Here is a 17,483-nt window from a genome sequence, read left to right on the forward strand (position 1 = left end):
GCTGTACACCACAGCATTGTAGTCACAGAAAAGCTACTTGTAAGTGTACACAAGTCCCTGAAGTGGATGAAAAGGGATGCTGAACTACTGGGTTCAAAGGCAATTTGCCCTCAATTAGAAAAAGCGTGGCTAAGAGGTCCTGCTGGAGGCTGTCAGAGGGAATTGGGAGGCACTGAGCAACGCTGGCTGAGGGCCTCTGTGGTTTCACACAGCTGATGTATGTACATGATGAGCACGCTGCTTTCATAGCGAGTGAGGTAGCACAGCCTCACTGTGCAAGCGTGCATACCTTTGCACAGCAGCTGTACAGCACATGTGCAATAGCTGATATTCATGCATCAACTGGCAGGGCTGCCAGACACCTGGGAAAGCAACTGACATGAAAATAAAGGAAAAGGCATCTTCCAGCTATTTTTAGGGGCCATAGTCCAGAATCTGAAAGAATTCTCAGTCCCCTTCAGGGACTCAGGCAGCTATGAAAATCATCTTAAGTATGGCCTTCATTATTCACAGAATTATGTGCATCCCAAGAGTGAAGAGGTCAATAAACTAATCCACATGCACTGATTCATCTGTAGCTGCGACAGAAAAGATACAGGGAGACCTCTTTTTTACAACAGTCCTCCTGTTACTGGTATCTTGATACAGCTGATTAAGCATGACATTTGAAAGTGCAATGGCAACTAATGAAGTGTTGAGAAGGGAGGAATTACGTGCATGTGCTCCTTGGGAGGCACCACTGCTGCCTTCTGCTTGATGCTCTGGTGAAGTGAAGAATATGGCCTGTGGATGAACAGCTCTGTTGGTACATGTTGCAGGTGTCTGCAAATATGAGATGACATTTACTTCACAATCATACCTGAAACACACGTCTCTCAGGTCTTCACAAAAGTAAACCAGGATTATTATGGACTCACATTATTGCTAAATTGCACATGCAGATTTACTTACTTCAACCAGTATATGTCCTCATCAACACAGAGAAACCAACATGACACTAGGATCACAAATGCTTTTCTCCTAGATCAACTAAGACACTTTTATGCGTTTGTTTCAGCAACTTAAATTCTTGTACATACAGAGCAGTATTCAATTGGCAAGACCATTTTAGACACACTATGTGCAAATACACATTTTCACTCAAAGAATGAAACATTGTAATAGAGGGTATAAAATACCATAAATTCTAACAGAACTTACGTGTCAGCACTGTAAGTCAAAAAATGTGACTAGTCAGCTTTTAGCATAGCTTCCCAAAACCACCAAAAAAAAAAAAAAAAGAGAACAGAAATGCAGGGAACAGCTTGAAACACAGCTGAATTTATTTTACAATAGGACCCTCATGCAAGACTGAACTCAGATTGTGTTAATGCTACTGGCATTTGACAGACGATTACAGATTGTTCACATGGAAAATTATGGTAATAAAGGTAAACTGTGAATCTAAAGCGCTAAAATGGCATTAATATAAATTCATATGTGGACACTTTCATCTAATTAGAAGAGGGCTTTTTTCCAGTTTTGGCATTCATTCCTTCAGAACTGATTTCAGCTAGACTAGAAAAAGCCACTGTCATACTGAAATATGTGTCTATATAGACAGTTATATTAGTCCTGTTATGTTAGCTTAATTATGCCTCTGTGACTTCTGGATAATTTTTTTTAAGATGGAAAGCAGTTGTGGCTTTCTTATTAACTTTTATTTTTATTATTTAATTGTAACTACAGGATTAGTATATTAGATGACATCCACCTACCTATGCATTTGATTAACCTGTGGGTTTACATATCATACTTGCTTTTTTTTTCCTCAAATCTCAGTTCAAACCCAAATAATAGTTTCTCAGTTCCAAAAAACACAGCTTTTACCACCTCTAAGAAGAAATTAATATGATTAATTGAATTTTGAATAATTTCCTCTAATGAACTATTGTGCAGACATGAAGTTTACTGCTTTTCCTAGTCAGCGATCCTTGGCAGTAGGTATGTAAAAATGTAAGGATACTATTCGAATGACAAATGACAAATAAAGTACAGTGGAGCAGATAAATGGCCTTTATGGTCTCTGATGAAAGACCAGTATTCAAAATGGGGACTTCTTCTGTATTCAGTCCTACTCATCCTTAACCACTCTGAGATATAAAATATGTTACCCAGTTAGCTGAGTGTAATAATCTGTATGATTACATTATAAATCTAACAGACAAAAACATAAGCAATTAACACCGTACTATTCATATTTCATATAAATACAATAAAAGTCACAAAATGCTGTCAACATTATTCCTAATTCATGTCAAGTTATCTGAGGATTTAAAATCCTACCCATCACTGTCATAGCTAAACAATTTCAACTTGTAACCCAGATTTCTGGCAATGAAGAAGTTAGTGAGTTTTATGAAATATCTGGTCTCCCTCAGGTTTCAGTGTATACATCTACTCTCAGGATAGTGTATTTTTGTTACTGTTACTATTTTGACTACCAAACTGAAGACTGAGTTAGCCAGGAGATAGACATGTAAAGAGACTTCCTCAAGAAGAAAAATTGTGTGTGATCCTGAGCTGATGGAATCACCCAGCTCTGTGTGCTTTATCTTCTGATTTGCAAGCTGCATCACCCCAGAGGATATCAGCTGTCTTAGTAGTTCGTAAACTGAAAATCAGGCTTTAATATAGTTTGGTCTTGATTTTTTAATCTGTTTAAGGTTTAGCTCTGAGGCCTTCAAGCAACATGAGGAGTACCCTGGGACTACCTGAAGGCATTAAACACTGATTTGACATATGCACAGAAGACTAACCACCACTGAGGATGCGAGCCTTTATATGTTGTACCGGGGGGAGACAAGCACAATTTATACATCTCAGGAAATCAAGCAGTTTTAATGAGGACAGCACTGCATTGTATTGCAATAAGCTGCAGACAGGACCCAGTGGGTAGTTATCTGCAAAGCATATTCCACACCTCTGCTCTGTTCAGGCTGTTACCTTTGTGTTCACTGTGCAGAGCAATGCTCTCCTTTGAATGATTATTTTATTTTCTGGCTTCACCTGACCCTCAGTCCATTCCTCCAGTCCATTCAGCCTAAGTGATTGTCCTGAATTAAAAACAAACTCTCAAAGGATAAGAAAGATGATTAATTCCTACAAGCTCACGGTTCTCCATGGATATTTTTCTTGTGCTAACGATTTCCATTACCTTGATAAAACAATGCATTAATAAAGCAACAATAAAGAAAGAGAGCATATTGGCATTCCAATAAGCAGGAACGAAGAATAAATATTATAGCAAAATTTATTAAAGAACTAAATACTAGAAGTCTTTTAGAAAACAAACAAAAGAGATATAATGTAAAGAGATAAACAGGTCAGTTCTACAGGGACTGCCTGAGCCAAATAATAAATTTCAGCCTGAGTCCTGCTTTTAGTTCTGTGCCTACAAGAACAGAGCCTTTGCTATTGAGTTCAACACATCCAGGGTTTCACATGATGTGTAACCCTCTCTGTGATGCATAATAAGCAAAATTATTATTACTACTCCTTCTACATGTAGGTTCCATTTTGGCTGCTTTTTAAAGACTGTTTATCTCTGAGAGCTCATCTCTCCTATAGAGCCTCTGTTGACCCTCTGGTTTGAGCACAGCTATTCTGGCACAGCAGCCCAGTGAAGATGCAGTGTGCATTCGTTGAAGAGGGGATTTCTGTCAACTTGGTTATGTTTTTTTCCCCTGCAACATTAATCAAGCCAACAAAAGCTCTCTTCTGCAGCACGGCTCTATCAGCAAGGGAGTACAATTATTTTCACACTCGCAGCTGAAATAACTCTGCTGGCAAAACTCTGCAGTGCAGGTCAAATCCAAAAAACAGCTGAGGGAGACTGTATGGCTGATAATAAATAATACATGCTCTGAAAGCCATTGCAAGTTATTTAATTTGTCAGATATAACAGGACATAGCTGTCCCATGATGGGTCTTCACTCTTCCTGACAATCCAGTTTCTGTGCAGCGTGCATAACGGTGCCAGGGAGCAACAAAATAGAAACTATTATAATGAGTTAATACAGAATCATTTGCACAGCGTGCATTTATGGTTGCAGTCAGTTCCCTCTAAACTGCCAAAAAGAAATCTCACAGCTGTAAGCAAGCTTACTATTCACATTATAAGCACTGTCTCAGCAGCCTCCCTGTGCACAAGATAGACAGCACTTCTTCAACTCCTTTCCCACAGGTACCCCTATACACATTCCACAGGCAGACATGGTCTGGAGAAACTGGATGCAAGCCATCTCCAAGCTAGAAGCTATGTAAAGCTGTTGTCAAGGGGCAAAGCTAATAAAACCTATGAGAGTATATCAGCTTGGGCTCAACAATGTGCTAAAACATCAGCATGGCTCCCAGTTGACTTAGAACATAAAGAGAGTGAATTCATACCTGCTTGTAAAAGACCGTAGGGTTGTTTAAATCTCTGGAGAATAAGATGCTCACTGAAACTTTCTCAAAATACTTTTAATGTCCAGGACATAATGAAAATCAGGGGGGGTCTGCCAGACAGCCAGGCAATCTATTCCATATTTTATGATTAATCACAATAGAAGCAGCTGGAATAATTTCTACTACAGATGGAGTCATGTTAAAATACCTTGGTTTGGAAGTGTTAAGATCACGCAAGTTTCAATTGCTTACATGGAAATGTTCCCATATATGGTGTTTGCACAATGCTATTTCTTTGAAAAGTTTCAGTCCTAACGATTCAGACATTTCTGAGAACAAAGCTACGGAATCACACTGCTCTACCCATGTTAAAGTACAGTCCTGCCAGCCTTTTCATTGAACATTCTGTTTTCTCCAGGTCTTAGTGCAGGACCTTGACCTTTGTTTGGGTGTTAATTTTTTGTCAGGGAAGAGTCTTTTGCAACCTATTGAAAATCTGACAACTGGCCAGCAAGAAAAAAACTGATGTCAGATTGCACATACTGGTAAAGCCTTGTTAGAAAAGTAACTACAATCCATGAAAAGTCTAATGTCACTGAATAGCCAAGCCACTGGCATCTCCTCAGACTGACCAAACTGAATGTGTGCCATCTATGGGAAACTGTATTTCAGAAAGACTTCGTGTCTTCTGCTCCCCTTGCTTTGATGTGCAGCCAGGGGCTAGAACACAGAGAAGGAGACTCTCCGCTATGCTCAGGAGGGAATTGACCTCATTAACTTTAGTGATTTAAATCCTAGATTCCTAGTCTACAAAAATTATCAAAGTTCACTCTATGAAAACACTACTGAGAATTTTTCCTTTCTGAAAATCCTAGGTATCCATCTTTAGATGGGACAGGTGTCCTCTGGAGATGACTATTTTCCTCCAGCGACTAGAAAAGGAACTTACACATATAGCTTAGACTAAATGTCTAATTTGTAAGCATTTATGGAAAAGCAGGATGAATCTCACTTTAGATAAGCCTCGCTTCTTCTGCAAATTCAATGGAACAGTGAGGTTGTAACTAAAGACAAACTTATAACACAAGCACAAGAGGCCATTGACTGATATTACAAAGACATCTGCCATTCCTGACTTCGGGGATTTTGACGCTCTGATCTCAGCAGTGCTTCTCTAACTGTTCTTGTGTAGGTAATGTAGCTTCTGCTGCTGAGCACATTTACCTTCTGATGACTACTATTTGTGAACATTCACAAAACATGTTTAAGCTTATAAATCCATCAAAGAAGATTTCTTCTTATGAATAGTGTTCGTTTTAACCTTTGTTCAGTTACACCTACACTGGCATTGGGTGCAGCATTATCCCTGCTTCAGAGCTGTGCTACCTCAATAAAATCCCTTTCCCAGCATCTGTTACTGCTGATCAGTTACATTATTGAAAAACGAAATCCTCAATACATCACTGATTGTTATTTAGTCTTTATTGTTCAGCACAAAAGACAGGTAATATGCTCACCATATGACAGGAACATTCACTTGTAGCAAGTGACTTCAGAGTTTTTGCTCAATCTCCACAAAGCGTTTTATATTTAATGTAATACAGAAAAAAAAAAATGTAACTTATGCTTTATCTGTAGAACATATACAGTACAAGCTGTTGAAGTTTTCCCATACCAGTGAATTCCTCCAAATCTGCCTCAAAACAGGTGAGGAAAAATGTAGTTTTCTCCTGTGTCAACATGGACCTTGAACTCTGTTCAAGGCAGCTAGTGCAGCTGTGGAAAGATGTATACTGGCCATCAAAGGAAAGCCCATACATATCTATAAAGTCCCTGAGTGCATTAATAAGCTTTACTGGCCCTACCCAGTGCCCTTAGTTGATTGCATCAACTGAAACTAGGGGAAGGTGTGGTTGATTATCAGATATTTTGGCATGTTTAGGCTCCTTTAGCTAAAGGGAAGGGATGGCTTTTTCATTAATGTGGACAATATTTATCATTTCTAAAAAACTTACTGTGGGATTTTGTTGGGTTGAGTAAGATGTGGTTAGGGCACCAGTTTAAAAGAAAAAAAATATATTGGTCTAGTTTTTAAATGATAGAAGAATAAAAATATGCAAAAATCCTCTTGGACTGCAAACTGCTGGTGTTGATTTGAACCAAATGTTCCTGTGTTTGTTTCCTAATTTGTTTTCTCTGGGAAAAAAAAAATCTTAATTTTCCATCCATTAATACTGCAAGGAAGAAACTTAATCTTTCAGAAGGGTTGCTAACATTTCTCTGTGTGTAGAATAAATATAATATCACTTCCAGCCACAGTCTCTCAGCTTCATTAGGGAGACATGCTGGGGATAGCATCTTGGCAAACTCATTAGGAGTTTCTTGTTGCAATCAAATTTGTCCTGTTCTTAGTTGCCAGGCACATTATAATAGGGAAAACAAAATCTTGTAACTGTTCTTCTCCATTTATTTGATTTTGTACTGCATGCACCATCTTTGTTTACAGGAAGCCATCCACAAAAGCCAATAGAGTGTAAAAATGCTCATGCTGAAAAGAATTTCATTAGTCAGTGCTGGACATAAATTAGCATTATTGCTTTGAAATAGCCATACTGTAACTCCAAGTGACAAAACAGAGATGCAGGCAGACCGTTGCTTTTGATTTTATCTATACTACGAACTGCAGAAAACCACAACTCTATGTTTGAAGAACTCAGAAACATTGAGGGACTTTCTGTCAGTAGGCTTCTAGGTTAAAGTAATTTTTGTGGGTGACTATAGGTGACATAATACTCCCAAAACCTTTTTGCTTGTGTGTCTTGTAAATCCGTCCATGTCAATGCACCTCAGAGTTCATTTCCACAAGATGGGTCAGTAAAAACTCATTGCTGCCAGTACAGGTGAGGTCCTGAGAAGCATCAGAGCTGGAATAAGGCAGGGGAGTGGGGAGAATGGACCAGATGGTCAGAAGTGGGGAAGAGCTGGAGGAGGGAAGATGGAGAAGGAGGCCGAGGTAAGAGAAAAGGAGAGATGAGAACTGGAGAGGGGGGGAACTGGAAGATGAAAAGGGGAAGGAAGCTCTCCTCCTTTCAGTCATAGCAAGTAATCAGCCCAGCTGTCTGTGGAACCCGATTTTTAATTTAAGTCTTAGAGTTTGAAAGCATTCACCTTGTGGTATTATTAGATAGATGTTTTCCACAGTGCCTTTGATCTAGAGGTTTTAAAGAACACTGTGAGGTCAATTTTGAGGCAAAACTTAATTTCCAAACATTTTAAGAACAAACATTTGCACAACCTGAGACCAATAGAAAAGATTAACATTTTTCTGTGATGTAAATGTAAATTCAATTAAAACCAACGACTTCCCGTGTGTGTGAAGCCTAAGGACAAGCTGAGAAGAAACAGACAATTTTCTTCATATTCATTGCGTGGCACAAAGAGAACATAAGGATAAACAATGGAGGAAAATATATTTTAACATCTTGCATTTCAATAACTTCAGAAGCCATCTGTAACTTTTTTTTCTTGAATAATATGAATTTTAACCTGATAGTTTTCAGAACTAATGATTTGCATGACTTGAACTGAAATCATTAGGCCTATGCAACTATGGTATAAATTCATGAAGAGTTCCCAAAAGAAATCAAAGTTGTTTTGTCTTATCTTAAACAGCTAATACAACTGTTCTCGTGAATTTCTCATATTTGGAAAGAATCAAACCTAAGGACAAAATCATTAACTTTGAACCACTATTCAGCTGCAAAATAAATTACTTGCCACCTGTATATCTCAAATCCTTTATTTAATAATCAGCATATGCTGGAAAGAAATACAACACAACAGTAATAAGAACTATTTTTAACATGAAAATTGAATATGAAATAAGGAAATTGAACTTATTTTTACAATATCTGTTTGCTTAATGGAGATCCAAAATGCATCACTTCAGACAGCAATACAAAAACGTTTATTTTCCAGCCAAATCTGAATTTGTCCCCATATGTTGCATTATTGCTGACAAATTTGGCATAACACAATATAAATGCAATGACTGAAGCATTCAAATGTCTGCTTACTTGGCCTGATTCTGAGTTTTAAACAAATTCAAAAATGAAAGCTGCTATACATTTTATTGATCATTCGCCATTTAAATCGGATTTCCAGGACACATTCAGAGTGTTGCGTTAGGAAAAAATTACACTGTAGGATAAAAATACGATCTTCATTTTCATATACTGAACTTGGTAAAATCACAAGTATCAGGAAGACAAACAGGGTTTTGATCTCCCTGGTTTGGTTGGCACACTAATTTAAACTGTTTTCCTCTTAAAAGCCTTCTTCCTGCCTCCTTAGCTATTAAGTCTGGATCCAGTAACTGATTGCATGACACTACAAATTTAATGACATTTTTCTTTGAGGAAACAACAAATGTTGTTTATCAAATACTTTGGATAAAATACTATCACTAACACATTTGAAAGCATGATAATACTTCGCTTTCTGTTATAAGAGTGTGATATTTTTCTAGGCCTGAGTTTTAGAGGGCCATCTCACAGCTAAATGTAACAGTTGACAATGCACACACTGCTAGAGTGCTGGAAAGCAAAATAAAATGTGTTTGCACAAAACTGCCACTGAATTTTTATACAAACTTGTTTCACTTGGCACTGCAACAGAGAAGTGCAGTGCTCCAGTGAACCACCAAAGTTGCACCGAGGGAATGATACGTAACAGCAAAGGGCTGGGAAAACGCTGCTGTTCCCTGGGAAGGCTGCTGGTGGGAACGCTCTAGGCCCACAAAGTCCATTTCTTGGCAGGAGGCTGGTCAGGGAAGCTCAGGCCCAACAAACAGAAAGCTTCCACAACGGAACACAGTGCACTGCATATAGGAGCTCTTCATAAAGTTAACTGGCTAATTCATCAGGACCGTAAGCAGCAATAGCTAAAGACATAATATTACATGCTTTTTCACAGAACTATGTTTTTTCCCCATCCTTAACACTTCACTACAAGATGTAGTGGCATTAGAGTGGTGAGGTTGTCTTCAATCAATCTGCAAGCCCTCTGTTCTAACAGGTAAACAGACATATCAGGGACACCTGTCATCTTTCTAAGGCATTTTTTTGGTACGCAGGCTCTTCACAGACAAGACACCAGGAATTTCAGTTTGCCAAATAGATGTAGGTCAGCATTCCATTTAATGACAAAGACCAAATAAGATGTAAATTGGGAGATCCTTACAGCCAAGAGACACACACAAAAAAAAATAAAAGGGAAAGGGAAAGATAAAACACTAAGGATTCTCCAGGCTCTCCCAAGCAAAGGAAGTATATCTGTTGCCATAAGCGGGTGAAATCCTACTGTTTGCTGGCAAATAAGAAACAAAATCATATTACAAGGAGAGATTTGAATGATAATTATTTCAGTGTGAACTATCAGCTTTCCTTTTACTTAGCAGAAGAAAGGAAGTATCTGGAAAGATTTGAGAAAAACCATATACAAATCTCAGGTGATGTGCTGTTTTCTCTTTGTGGCATTATGTATATATCCTGTTTTACACAAAAAGAGACCTTGAGCCATTGGTTTTTTGGTTTTGTCGGTTTGCATATTTTTCAGGAAAGTAATGTTTCTTTGGCACTTCTGTTGCCAAAATATCATAGCGTGTATCTCAGAGCCAACGTTTTGTTTGCAGAATAGACACAGGTGATGGCTTGGTGCTAAACTCAAAACTCAAAGAATCAGCGCAATGTTGGTTCCTTGGTGTTGCCTGTCACTGTCAACTGCCTTATGCAAAGCCTCAACTCTGGCCAGACCTGCAGGCAGGGTGGGGTGGAACCACCTCAAAATTTCCCCACTCCGTAATCAAAGATCCTGATCTATGTGAGAAACTTATCCCAGCATTTGACAGCCAAATACCCAGCTTAAAAGAACTCTGTAGGTTAAGAACAACAGTAAGTTTTTATTGCATGGCAACTGAAATCACAGGTTGTTGATAACCCTGTTGGTGGTCAGTTGGGTTACTGGAGATTTGCCAGGACACAGGAGCCCAGTAGGTTTTAACGTTGTAAATATTCTTAAAATTCCTGTGGACTGGGGATAAATGAAATTCTTTAATCATAAATATATTATTTAAATATAATATCTCTTGCAAAAACTGCCCCAATTTAGGATCAATGATACTGTCATTCCTGACAAGTGTCTGTCTACTTTGAAAGAATCCATGGTGAAGGCTGCAATCATTGCTAGCCAGGCAATGAATGCCACCGTTTTGTTAAGCTTACCGTGAGAAAGATTTTCCCAATACCTAACATAAACCTCTTTCACTCCTCTCCCTGTCCACCAAGGACCTGAAAAAATGACAATTCCCTTCTTCTTTGGAAAAGCCTCTATGTATTTCATGATTGCTGTCATGTGTCCCTTCAGTTTTCTCCTCTGTAGACTAAGCAATCCCAGGTCTTTCAGCCTTTCATGGTAAGTCATGCTTATTAGATATCTGATAATTTTCACTGATCTCCTTTAAAGTCTCTCCAAGTGTCCTACATTTTGTTCTTGAGAACCTGGATATGGTACTGCAGCAGAGTCATTAATGGTGATGAGAGGAATGGAAAAGAGACTTTTTATGTCCCTCAATCTATTCCTGTTTATAAGTTCCAATATGAATTCCAGTTTAGCCTCACTTTCAGCTTGTGACCTACCACATCATCAACCCTGCCCAGATACTCCTCTGAAGAACTGATGTACCATGCCATATTTGTGCAGGTGGTTATTCCCGCCTAAGTGTACTACTTTTTATTTGTTTCTATAGAATCCCATCCCATATTTTTTCAGTTTATTAAGACCATTCTTCATCCTAATTCTGTCCTCAAGCATACTTGCGATTTCTCTACACATTATCTGACAATGTACTCAGCATATTTTCCATTTTATCACTCACTGAAGGGACCAGGGCTATGGACAAATTCACCTGAAGCTCTTTTTGACTGTGAGATATTGATAACTACTCTCAACACCTCTCTTCATTAAGTAGTAGCAAGATCATTCCTAGGGCTTCCTCTAACCATTAATATGTTTACAGAATTACTTCTTGTTACCCTTAATGTTCCTAGAGTTCTCTGCATGTTGCTGTTCTGTAATGTTTCTGATTAGATCCCTACACACCCACACCATTTTTTCATTCTCATCTTCACTCATCTGACATTGCTTCCCATTTTTCTCTTACTATTTCTTCTCTTTAAGAGCTCATGGTTTTGTTAAGGTGATTCGTTACCACTCTTCTGTAAGCCTTGGAGATGCAAACTGTGGAATGGTTATCAGAATGGCTTGTAGCTCCAGGTCCAACGTGGTTATAAAAAAAGAATATGACCTTTCTCATGGTTGCTGGATATTACCAAGTCAAAGCAAGGTGAGAAGGGTGTGTATTTACCAAAAATTATCTTGACATTTAAATCTACTTTTGCTCCTGCTTCTGACCACAAATCAATTATTTCCTAATATGGCTGTTAGCTATGTAGAAACAAGCTAGCATTACCCAAACAGCAACAATCCTTCCATGTCATCCTACAGTTTCCTCGGATATCCAGAAACAACAGTTAAGACATTTCAAAATAAACTGTGAATGAATACATGCAAGTCACTAGCTCTTTGCAATGCTAAGAAGGATAAGCCTCTGAGCCGAATGCAAATTATTAGTCACAGATGCTGATACAGAATCTCAAACCTTGTGACTTCATGCATGCTGTGGTGCAGTCAAGCAAAAGCCTCTCATTCCCTAACATGCTTACTCACACCAAGGTAGTGCTTCACCAGCAGGTCCTCTGCATGCTGTCCTTCCCGACACTAACAGGCACATTTTTTCTGACATTAAAATCTCTCCCATTGCTCCCTTCTGACCATTCAGTTAGGTTAGTCATGAGTAGCTGTGAAACAGTCGCTGATTTAAACTGGACAGTGAGTCAGCATGAGCATAATTTAGATGTCAGGTCCTGGAGCGCCCCAGTGCCTTGCAACACCTGCACCAGGAGTGCAGGCTGGCTTTGAGATGATGGTGGTAGCAAAAGCCATGGGGTGACAAGGAGGAGCATTGGGGAGCCTCATCAGTGGTTATAGCAAAGAGGGTGTTGGTCTCTTGTCCCAAGTAGCAAGTGATAGGACAAGAGGAAATGGCCTCAAGTTGTGCCAGGAGAGTTTTAGATTGGCTATTAGGAACAATTTCTTCACATAAAGGGTTGTCAGGCATTGAAGTGGTTGAGTCACCATCCCTGAGGTGTTTAAAAGATGCCTAGCTCAGGTTCTTAGGGACATAGTTTAGAGGTGAACTTGACAGTGCTAGGTTAACTGTTGGACTCGATGATCTTAAAGGTTTTTTCCAACCAAAATGATTATATGATTCTATTCCATGATTCTGCCCTGGGCCAGGAGGCTTCTGGGGGTGCTTTCTAACCACTCTGCCACTCACAGCTTCTGCTCCCTGGTCCTTACCTGGTGGCAGCTGCCTGCTGTGCCCTGGTACCATAAATCAGGCCTACACCCTCATGTTGCAGCTAGACCTGTTCTACGTGTATGCAGTTCCTCATACTTGTCTCTTCTACTCAAAACATGTACAATTTGGTTCAAAACACAAGATCTGGCCCAGTCCTAAGTTTCAGACCCTCTGCTATTGTCCTTGCCCTTGCAAAACTCTCAGTTACATGGAAGTGGTCTGGAGACAGAAGCACAAACCAGCTGAGGCAGGCAGGTGCTGCTGGAGATCATCTAGTCCAAACCTTTGCTTGGAGCAGGTTGCTCAAGGCCATATCCAGTCAAGTTTTTAATATCTCCAAGGATGGCGCCTCCACAGCCTCTCTGGGCAGCCTGTTCCAGTGTTTGACCATCCTCATCATACAAAAAAAAAAATTTATTTAAATGGAATTTCCTCTATTTCAATTTGCACCATTGCTTCTTAGTCCTGTCCCCGGACACCTCTGACAAGAGTTTGGCTTTGTCTTCTATGGGATAAACTTCCCATCAGATATTACACACACAGATAAGATTCCTCCAGACATGCCCTTCTCCAGGCTGAGCAGTCCCAGCTCTCTCAGCCTCTCCCCATATGACAGATGCTCCAGTCCCTCAGTTGTCTTCATGGCCCATCATGGGACACTCTCCAGTAAAGTCCATGTCTGCCTTGTACTGCAGAGGACAGAGCTGGACCCAGCACTCCAGATATGTCTCACCAGGGCTGAGCAGAAAGGAAGGATCACCTCCCTCCATCACCTGCTGCTGATGCTCTACCAAACACAGACCAGGATGCTGTTGGCTGCCTTTCCCACAAAGGGCACATGGTACATGGCATGGTCAACTTGACCTTCACCAGGACTCACAGGTCCTTTTCTGCCAAGATGCTTCCCAGGAGGTCAGTTTTACAGCGTTATTCCTCCCCAAGGGCAGGACTTGTCATTTCCAGTTGTTCGACTTCATGAGACTTGTGTTAGTCCATCTCTCCAGCCTGCGAAGGTCCTCTGAATGGTAGGACACCCATCTGATCTATCAGTCACTCATCCCAAGAGACATATTCTACCCAGAAAAGAAGTGGGGTCTTCTAATAAGGTCTCTCATTTAGCAGAATTATAGCACAACAGAAGATTTTTTTCACCATTGTGTTGCGAGTAAATTCAAGACGAGTACTTGAAAGCACACAGACCATACAGAATAAATGTAATTCTCCTTAGACTTTTAACAATCAGAAGGCACATAATACTGCATCTAATAAGATCATGTCAGTGGAATTCTGACAGTGTGGAGTAACAAAGTGCTAAATACGTCCATTTCCAGTCACTTAAATTATGTTGCATTTTATACTTGGGATATTTGCTCTTTTTGTATGCTCACCTTGTCACTAAATGTGTGTATCAAATATATATTACAAACAGCAGGACAGACTTTAAGAAAAAAAATGCATTGCAAGGATGCAATTTTGTTGAGGTGTTCTGGGGAGACTATAAACCACAGAAAAGAAATCTGAGTTGCTTGTGTTGTTACAGGGATGCTGAGATTGCTAGAATAGCCCTATTATAGTTGCTTATTTATTTTTTATATCAAATGGACTTTTAAAAGCTTTGCATGGTGTTATAAAATAAAAAGTCGTTCATCTATTCTTCCTCTCTGGTTAAAAGTACAGGAATATCTTCCACACTCACAGGGCAGAGTCTAGCAGTGTGAATCCAAAATCACTTATTTCCACAAATATCATGGGAAGTGGAATTTTCCTAATAGTTGTCAGACTCTCTTTTAAGAATGGTATTATTTCATCAGCTACTTGTTATTTTTCCAGGATGTTAGTCTGAATATTCTCACATTCTTATCCAGTGAGAAACAAAGCTACTCAGAAGCCCTGATTAGAAAGTTGCTTATTTTGTTGCCCCAGTAGGGATCTGGGCACATAATCTTTGGCTCCAATGTTTATCACTGTCTTAAATAACTTGCAGATTCATGCCATACAATGTAGGGGGTTTTGTGGTTGTTAATGTTTAAGGAGGAACTGCACAGTTAAAGTCCCCAGTTTGTTTTTAAATATTTCCCTGTATTTGTTTCTTTTTCTTTCTCCCCCTCCCGTTTTTATTTGTTTGTTTGTTTCAACACTACAGAAGAAATTACAATATATATAAATGCTCAGGATCAAAAAAATAATTGTGGCATTTTCACAGGTCACATTGAGGCCATCAATCAAACACAAATATACACTATAAAAACAATGGTATAGGACTTATATGCAACCTGCTCTCCTTACTGCAGGTTACAGAATAGAAAAACACTTGCAAATACTTTGTAATATTTGGCTTTGATCAATAGAACTCTTGTATCCTCTACAGTGATTCAGGTGAATACCTTCACATATGCAAGGCATTTTATAAACAATTCACAATACAACTGGCACACACATCAAATCCTGTCAGTGTTTGGGAAGGGAGTGTAGCAAATCGTAAATCAATTTCAGAAAGCACAAAGCCATTTAGATGTGAGCACTCAGTCATTCAGAACACTAAACATTCCAGTGTCACTGTGCTGGAATAATAAAGGATTACCAAAAAATCTAAAATATTGGAATCGAGTTAATGTGTTACATAGTGATATTTAAATGCACTTGAAAATAGCCCAAGACTGTATAATTCATTAACATGGTGTAAATTCACATAATGCAGGAAGCAACTGCTCAGTGAAGCCTTTCTGGTGATGTGAGGATTTTGCACGGCAGCAGCAGAGTTAGGGGTCACTATGAGGCAATGTGCTCAGCTCTTTGGGAACATCACTCATCGGTGCTGCCAGTATAGACCAACTCCTCCGCCTGATTAAGAGGCAAATTTAATGGGCCTTAAAGAGAAGCTGATCTAGCCCCACATGGCTGAGAGGAACACTGCTCCAGTCCCAGATCTCAAGGCAGAGGGGCTAGAGGGAAGAAATGGCTGAATACACTGGAAAATATTGTACAGTTCCCCACAGTGGTTATTGATTCTTTGTGCCATCAGAAGTTTCAAAACTAGAAGGCAAAACAAAATGAAGGGATAACAGGAGGAGGGAAAGTTTGTGTTGTTTTCTTGTTATCGGATTAGCCCTTTCAGTGCTGAAATTTGTCATTTGTCGGGAGATGAGAAAAAGTCACAGAGCAGGAAATATTGAGTAATGAGGACATTGGATCTGTGCCTGACATGGCACTTTAGAAAGCTCTTGGTTTTACCTTTGTTTGCTTTGTTTGATAATGAAGAGATAATAAACTGGTTACTTTTATGTGAACGTGAACGTGTGATATTCAGGGAAGTATTCCAGTGCAAGGTACAATTTAGCTGTGCAAATGCAATGCACAGCATAAACAGGAAAAGTTAATATGTGAGTTTGAAAGGCAGCACTCAAAATACACTTGCACTATTCTTGGCAGTAAATGATACTTTATACATTTCTCCTTTGCACATTTCAAGGAAGTTCTGTATTTAAAAGTATCTTTACTTGTACCATATTATACAAATTTAAAAAAAAAGACTTTGTAAGGCCCTCTTTCTTTATATGTGTATGCTGTCCCTAAGTCTAGGGTATATACTATATTTTTCTAGAAAACAGTATAACATCACAGTTATTATGCTAGCCACAACTCTGCTTCCATCCATTTTTCTAAATCTTGACAGTTCTTTTACTGAGATAGGTTTTGGACTTCTGTCTCCCTTCAGTTGGAATCTTTGTATCTCCCACTCCTCGTCCTGCTCCTGGGCTGCATGATAGTGATAATTATTTCACCTCAGAAAGGTCTGGCTGGATTCTCACTTTTGTACCTCTGTACCTTTTGTACCTCCTGAAGGTCCCCTGGAGTTAAAAGCAATTGTGTAATTGCCTATGACAAACTTTTTAAAATCAAACGACTGTTTACTCTTAGAGATGAAGGCAGATACAAGATAAAAAATCAAACTTATTTCTATACCAAAACAGCAGAAGAAACTGAGGTTTAAGTCTTTTTCATGCAAACTGAAAGTCATTCAGCTTAAGAGGAAGTTAGGACCTTCAGGTGGGTTTACCACTGCTGTTCTGGTGAATGCTTATTTATCTAAAGTGAGGAATCTCCAAGAAGTAGAACCCAAATGTTTCCCCACCTCATGTATGGGAAGTAGAAGAGTAGGGATTTGAATTTGTTTTCAAAAATCCAGGGAAAGTACCTACACAGCAAATCCATATACCCATATTAATGGGTCTCTTTCTGTCTCAAAATTCCACCTTAGAACAGACATACCTCTCCCAATTAAGCTATATCCTTAAAAATTGACTCATTTCTGAGGAGAAAGTCTACATAACTGTAAGATTCCCCAATGAGTTCTACTTACAGATTGGTCTGTTTTTATGCCTCCACTCTTTTCAGCAAGGCCAAAAGATAGTTTGCTCTCTTCCAATATGGCTGTGACATTACTTGTCCTCTGTTCACATAGTCTTTTTTAACTTCTTCATTGCCCTTTTGAGATTTTGGCTCTAAGCCTTCACAAACAAACTGTGCAATGCGCCTGGAATCAAGGAAGAAAGTACTGCATAATTATTAAGTTAAA

Source organism: Caloenas nicobarica, chromosome 1 (assembly GCF_036013445.1).
Source record: "Caloenas nicobarica isolate bCalNic1 chromosome 1, bCalNic1.hap1, whole genome shotgun sequence".
Taxonomy (NCBI): Eukaryota; Metazoa; Chordata; class Aves; order Columbiformes; family Columbidae; genus Caloenas; species Caloenas nicobarica.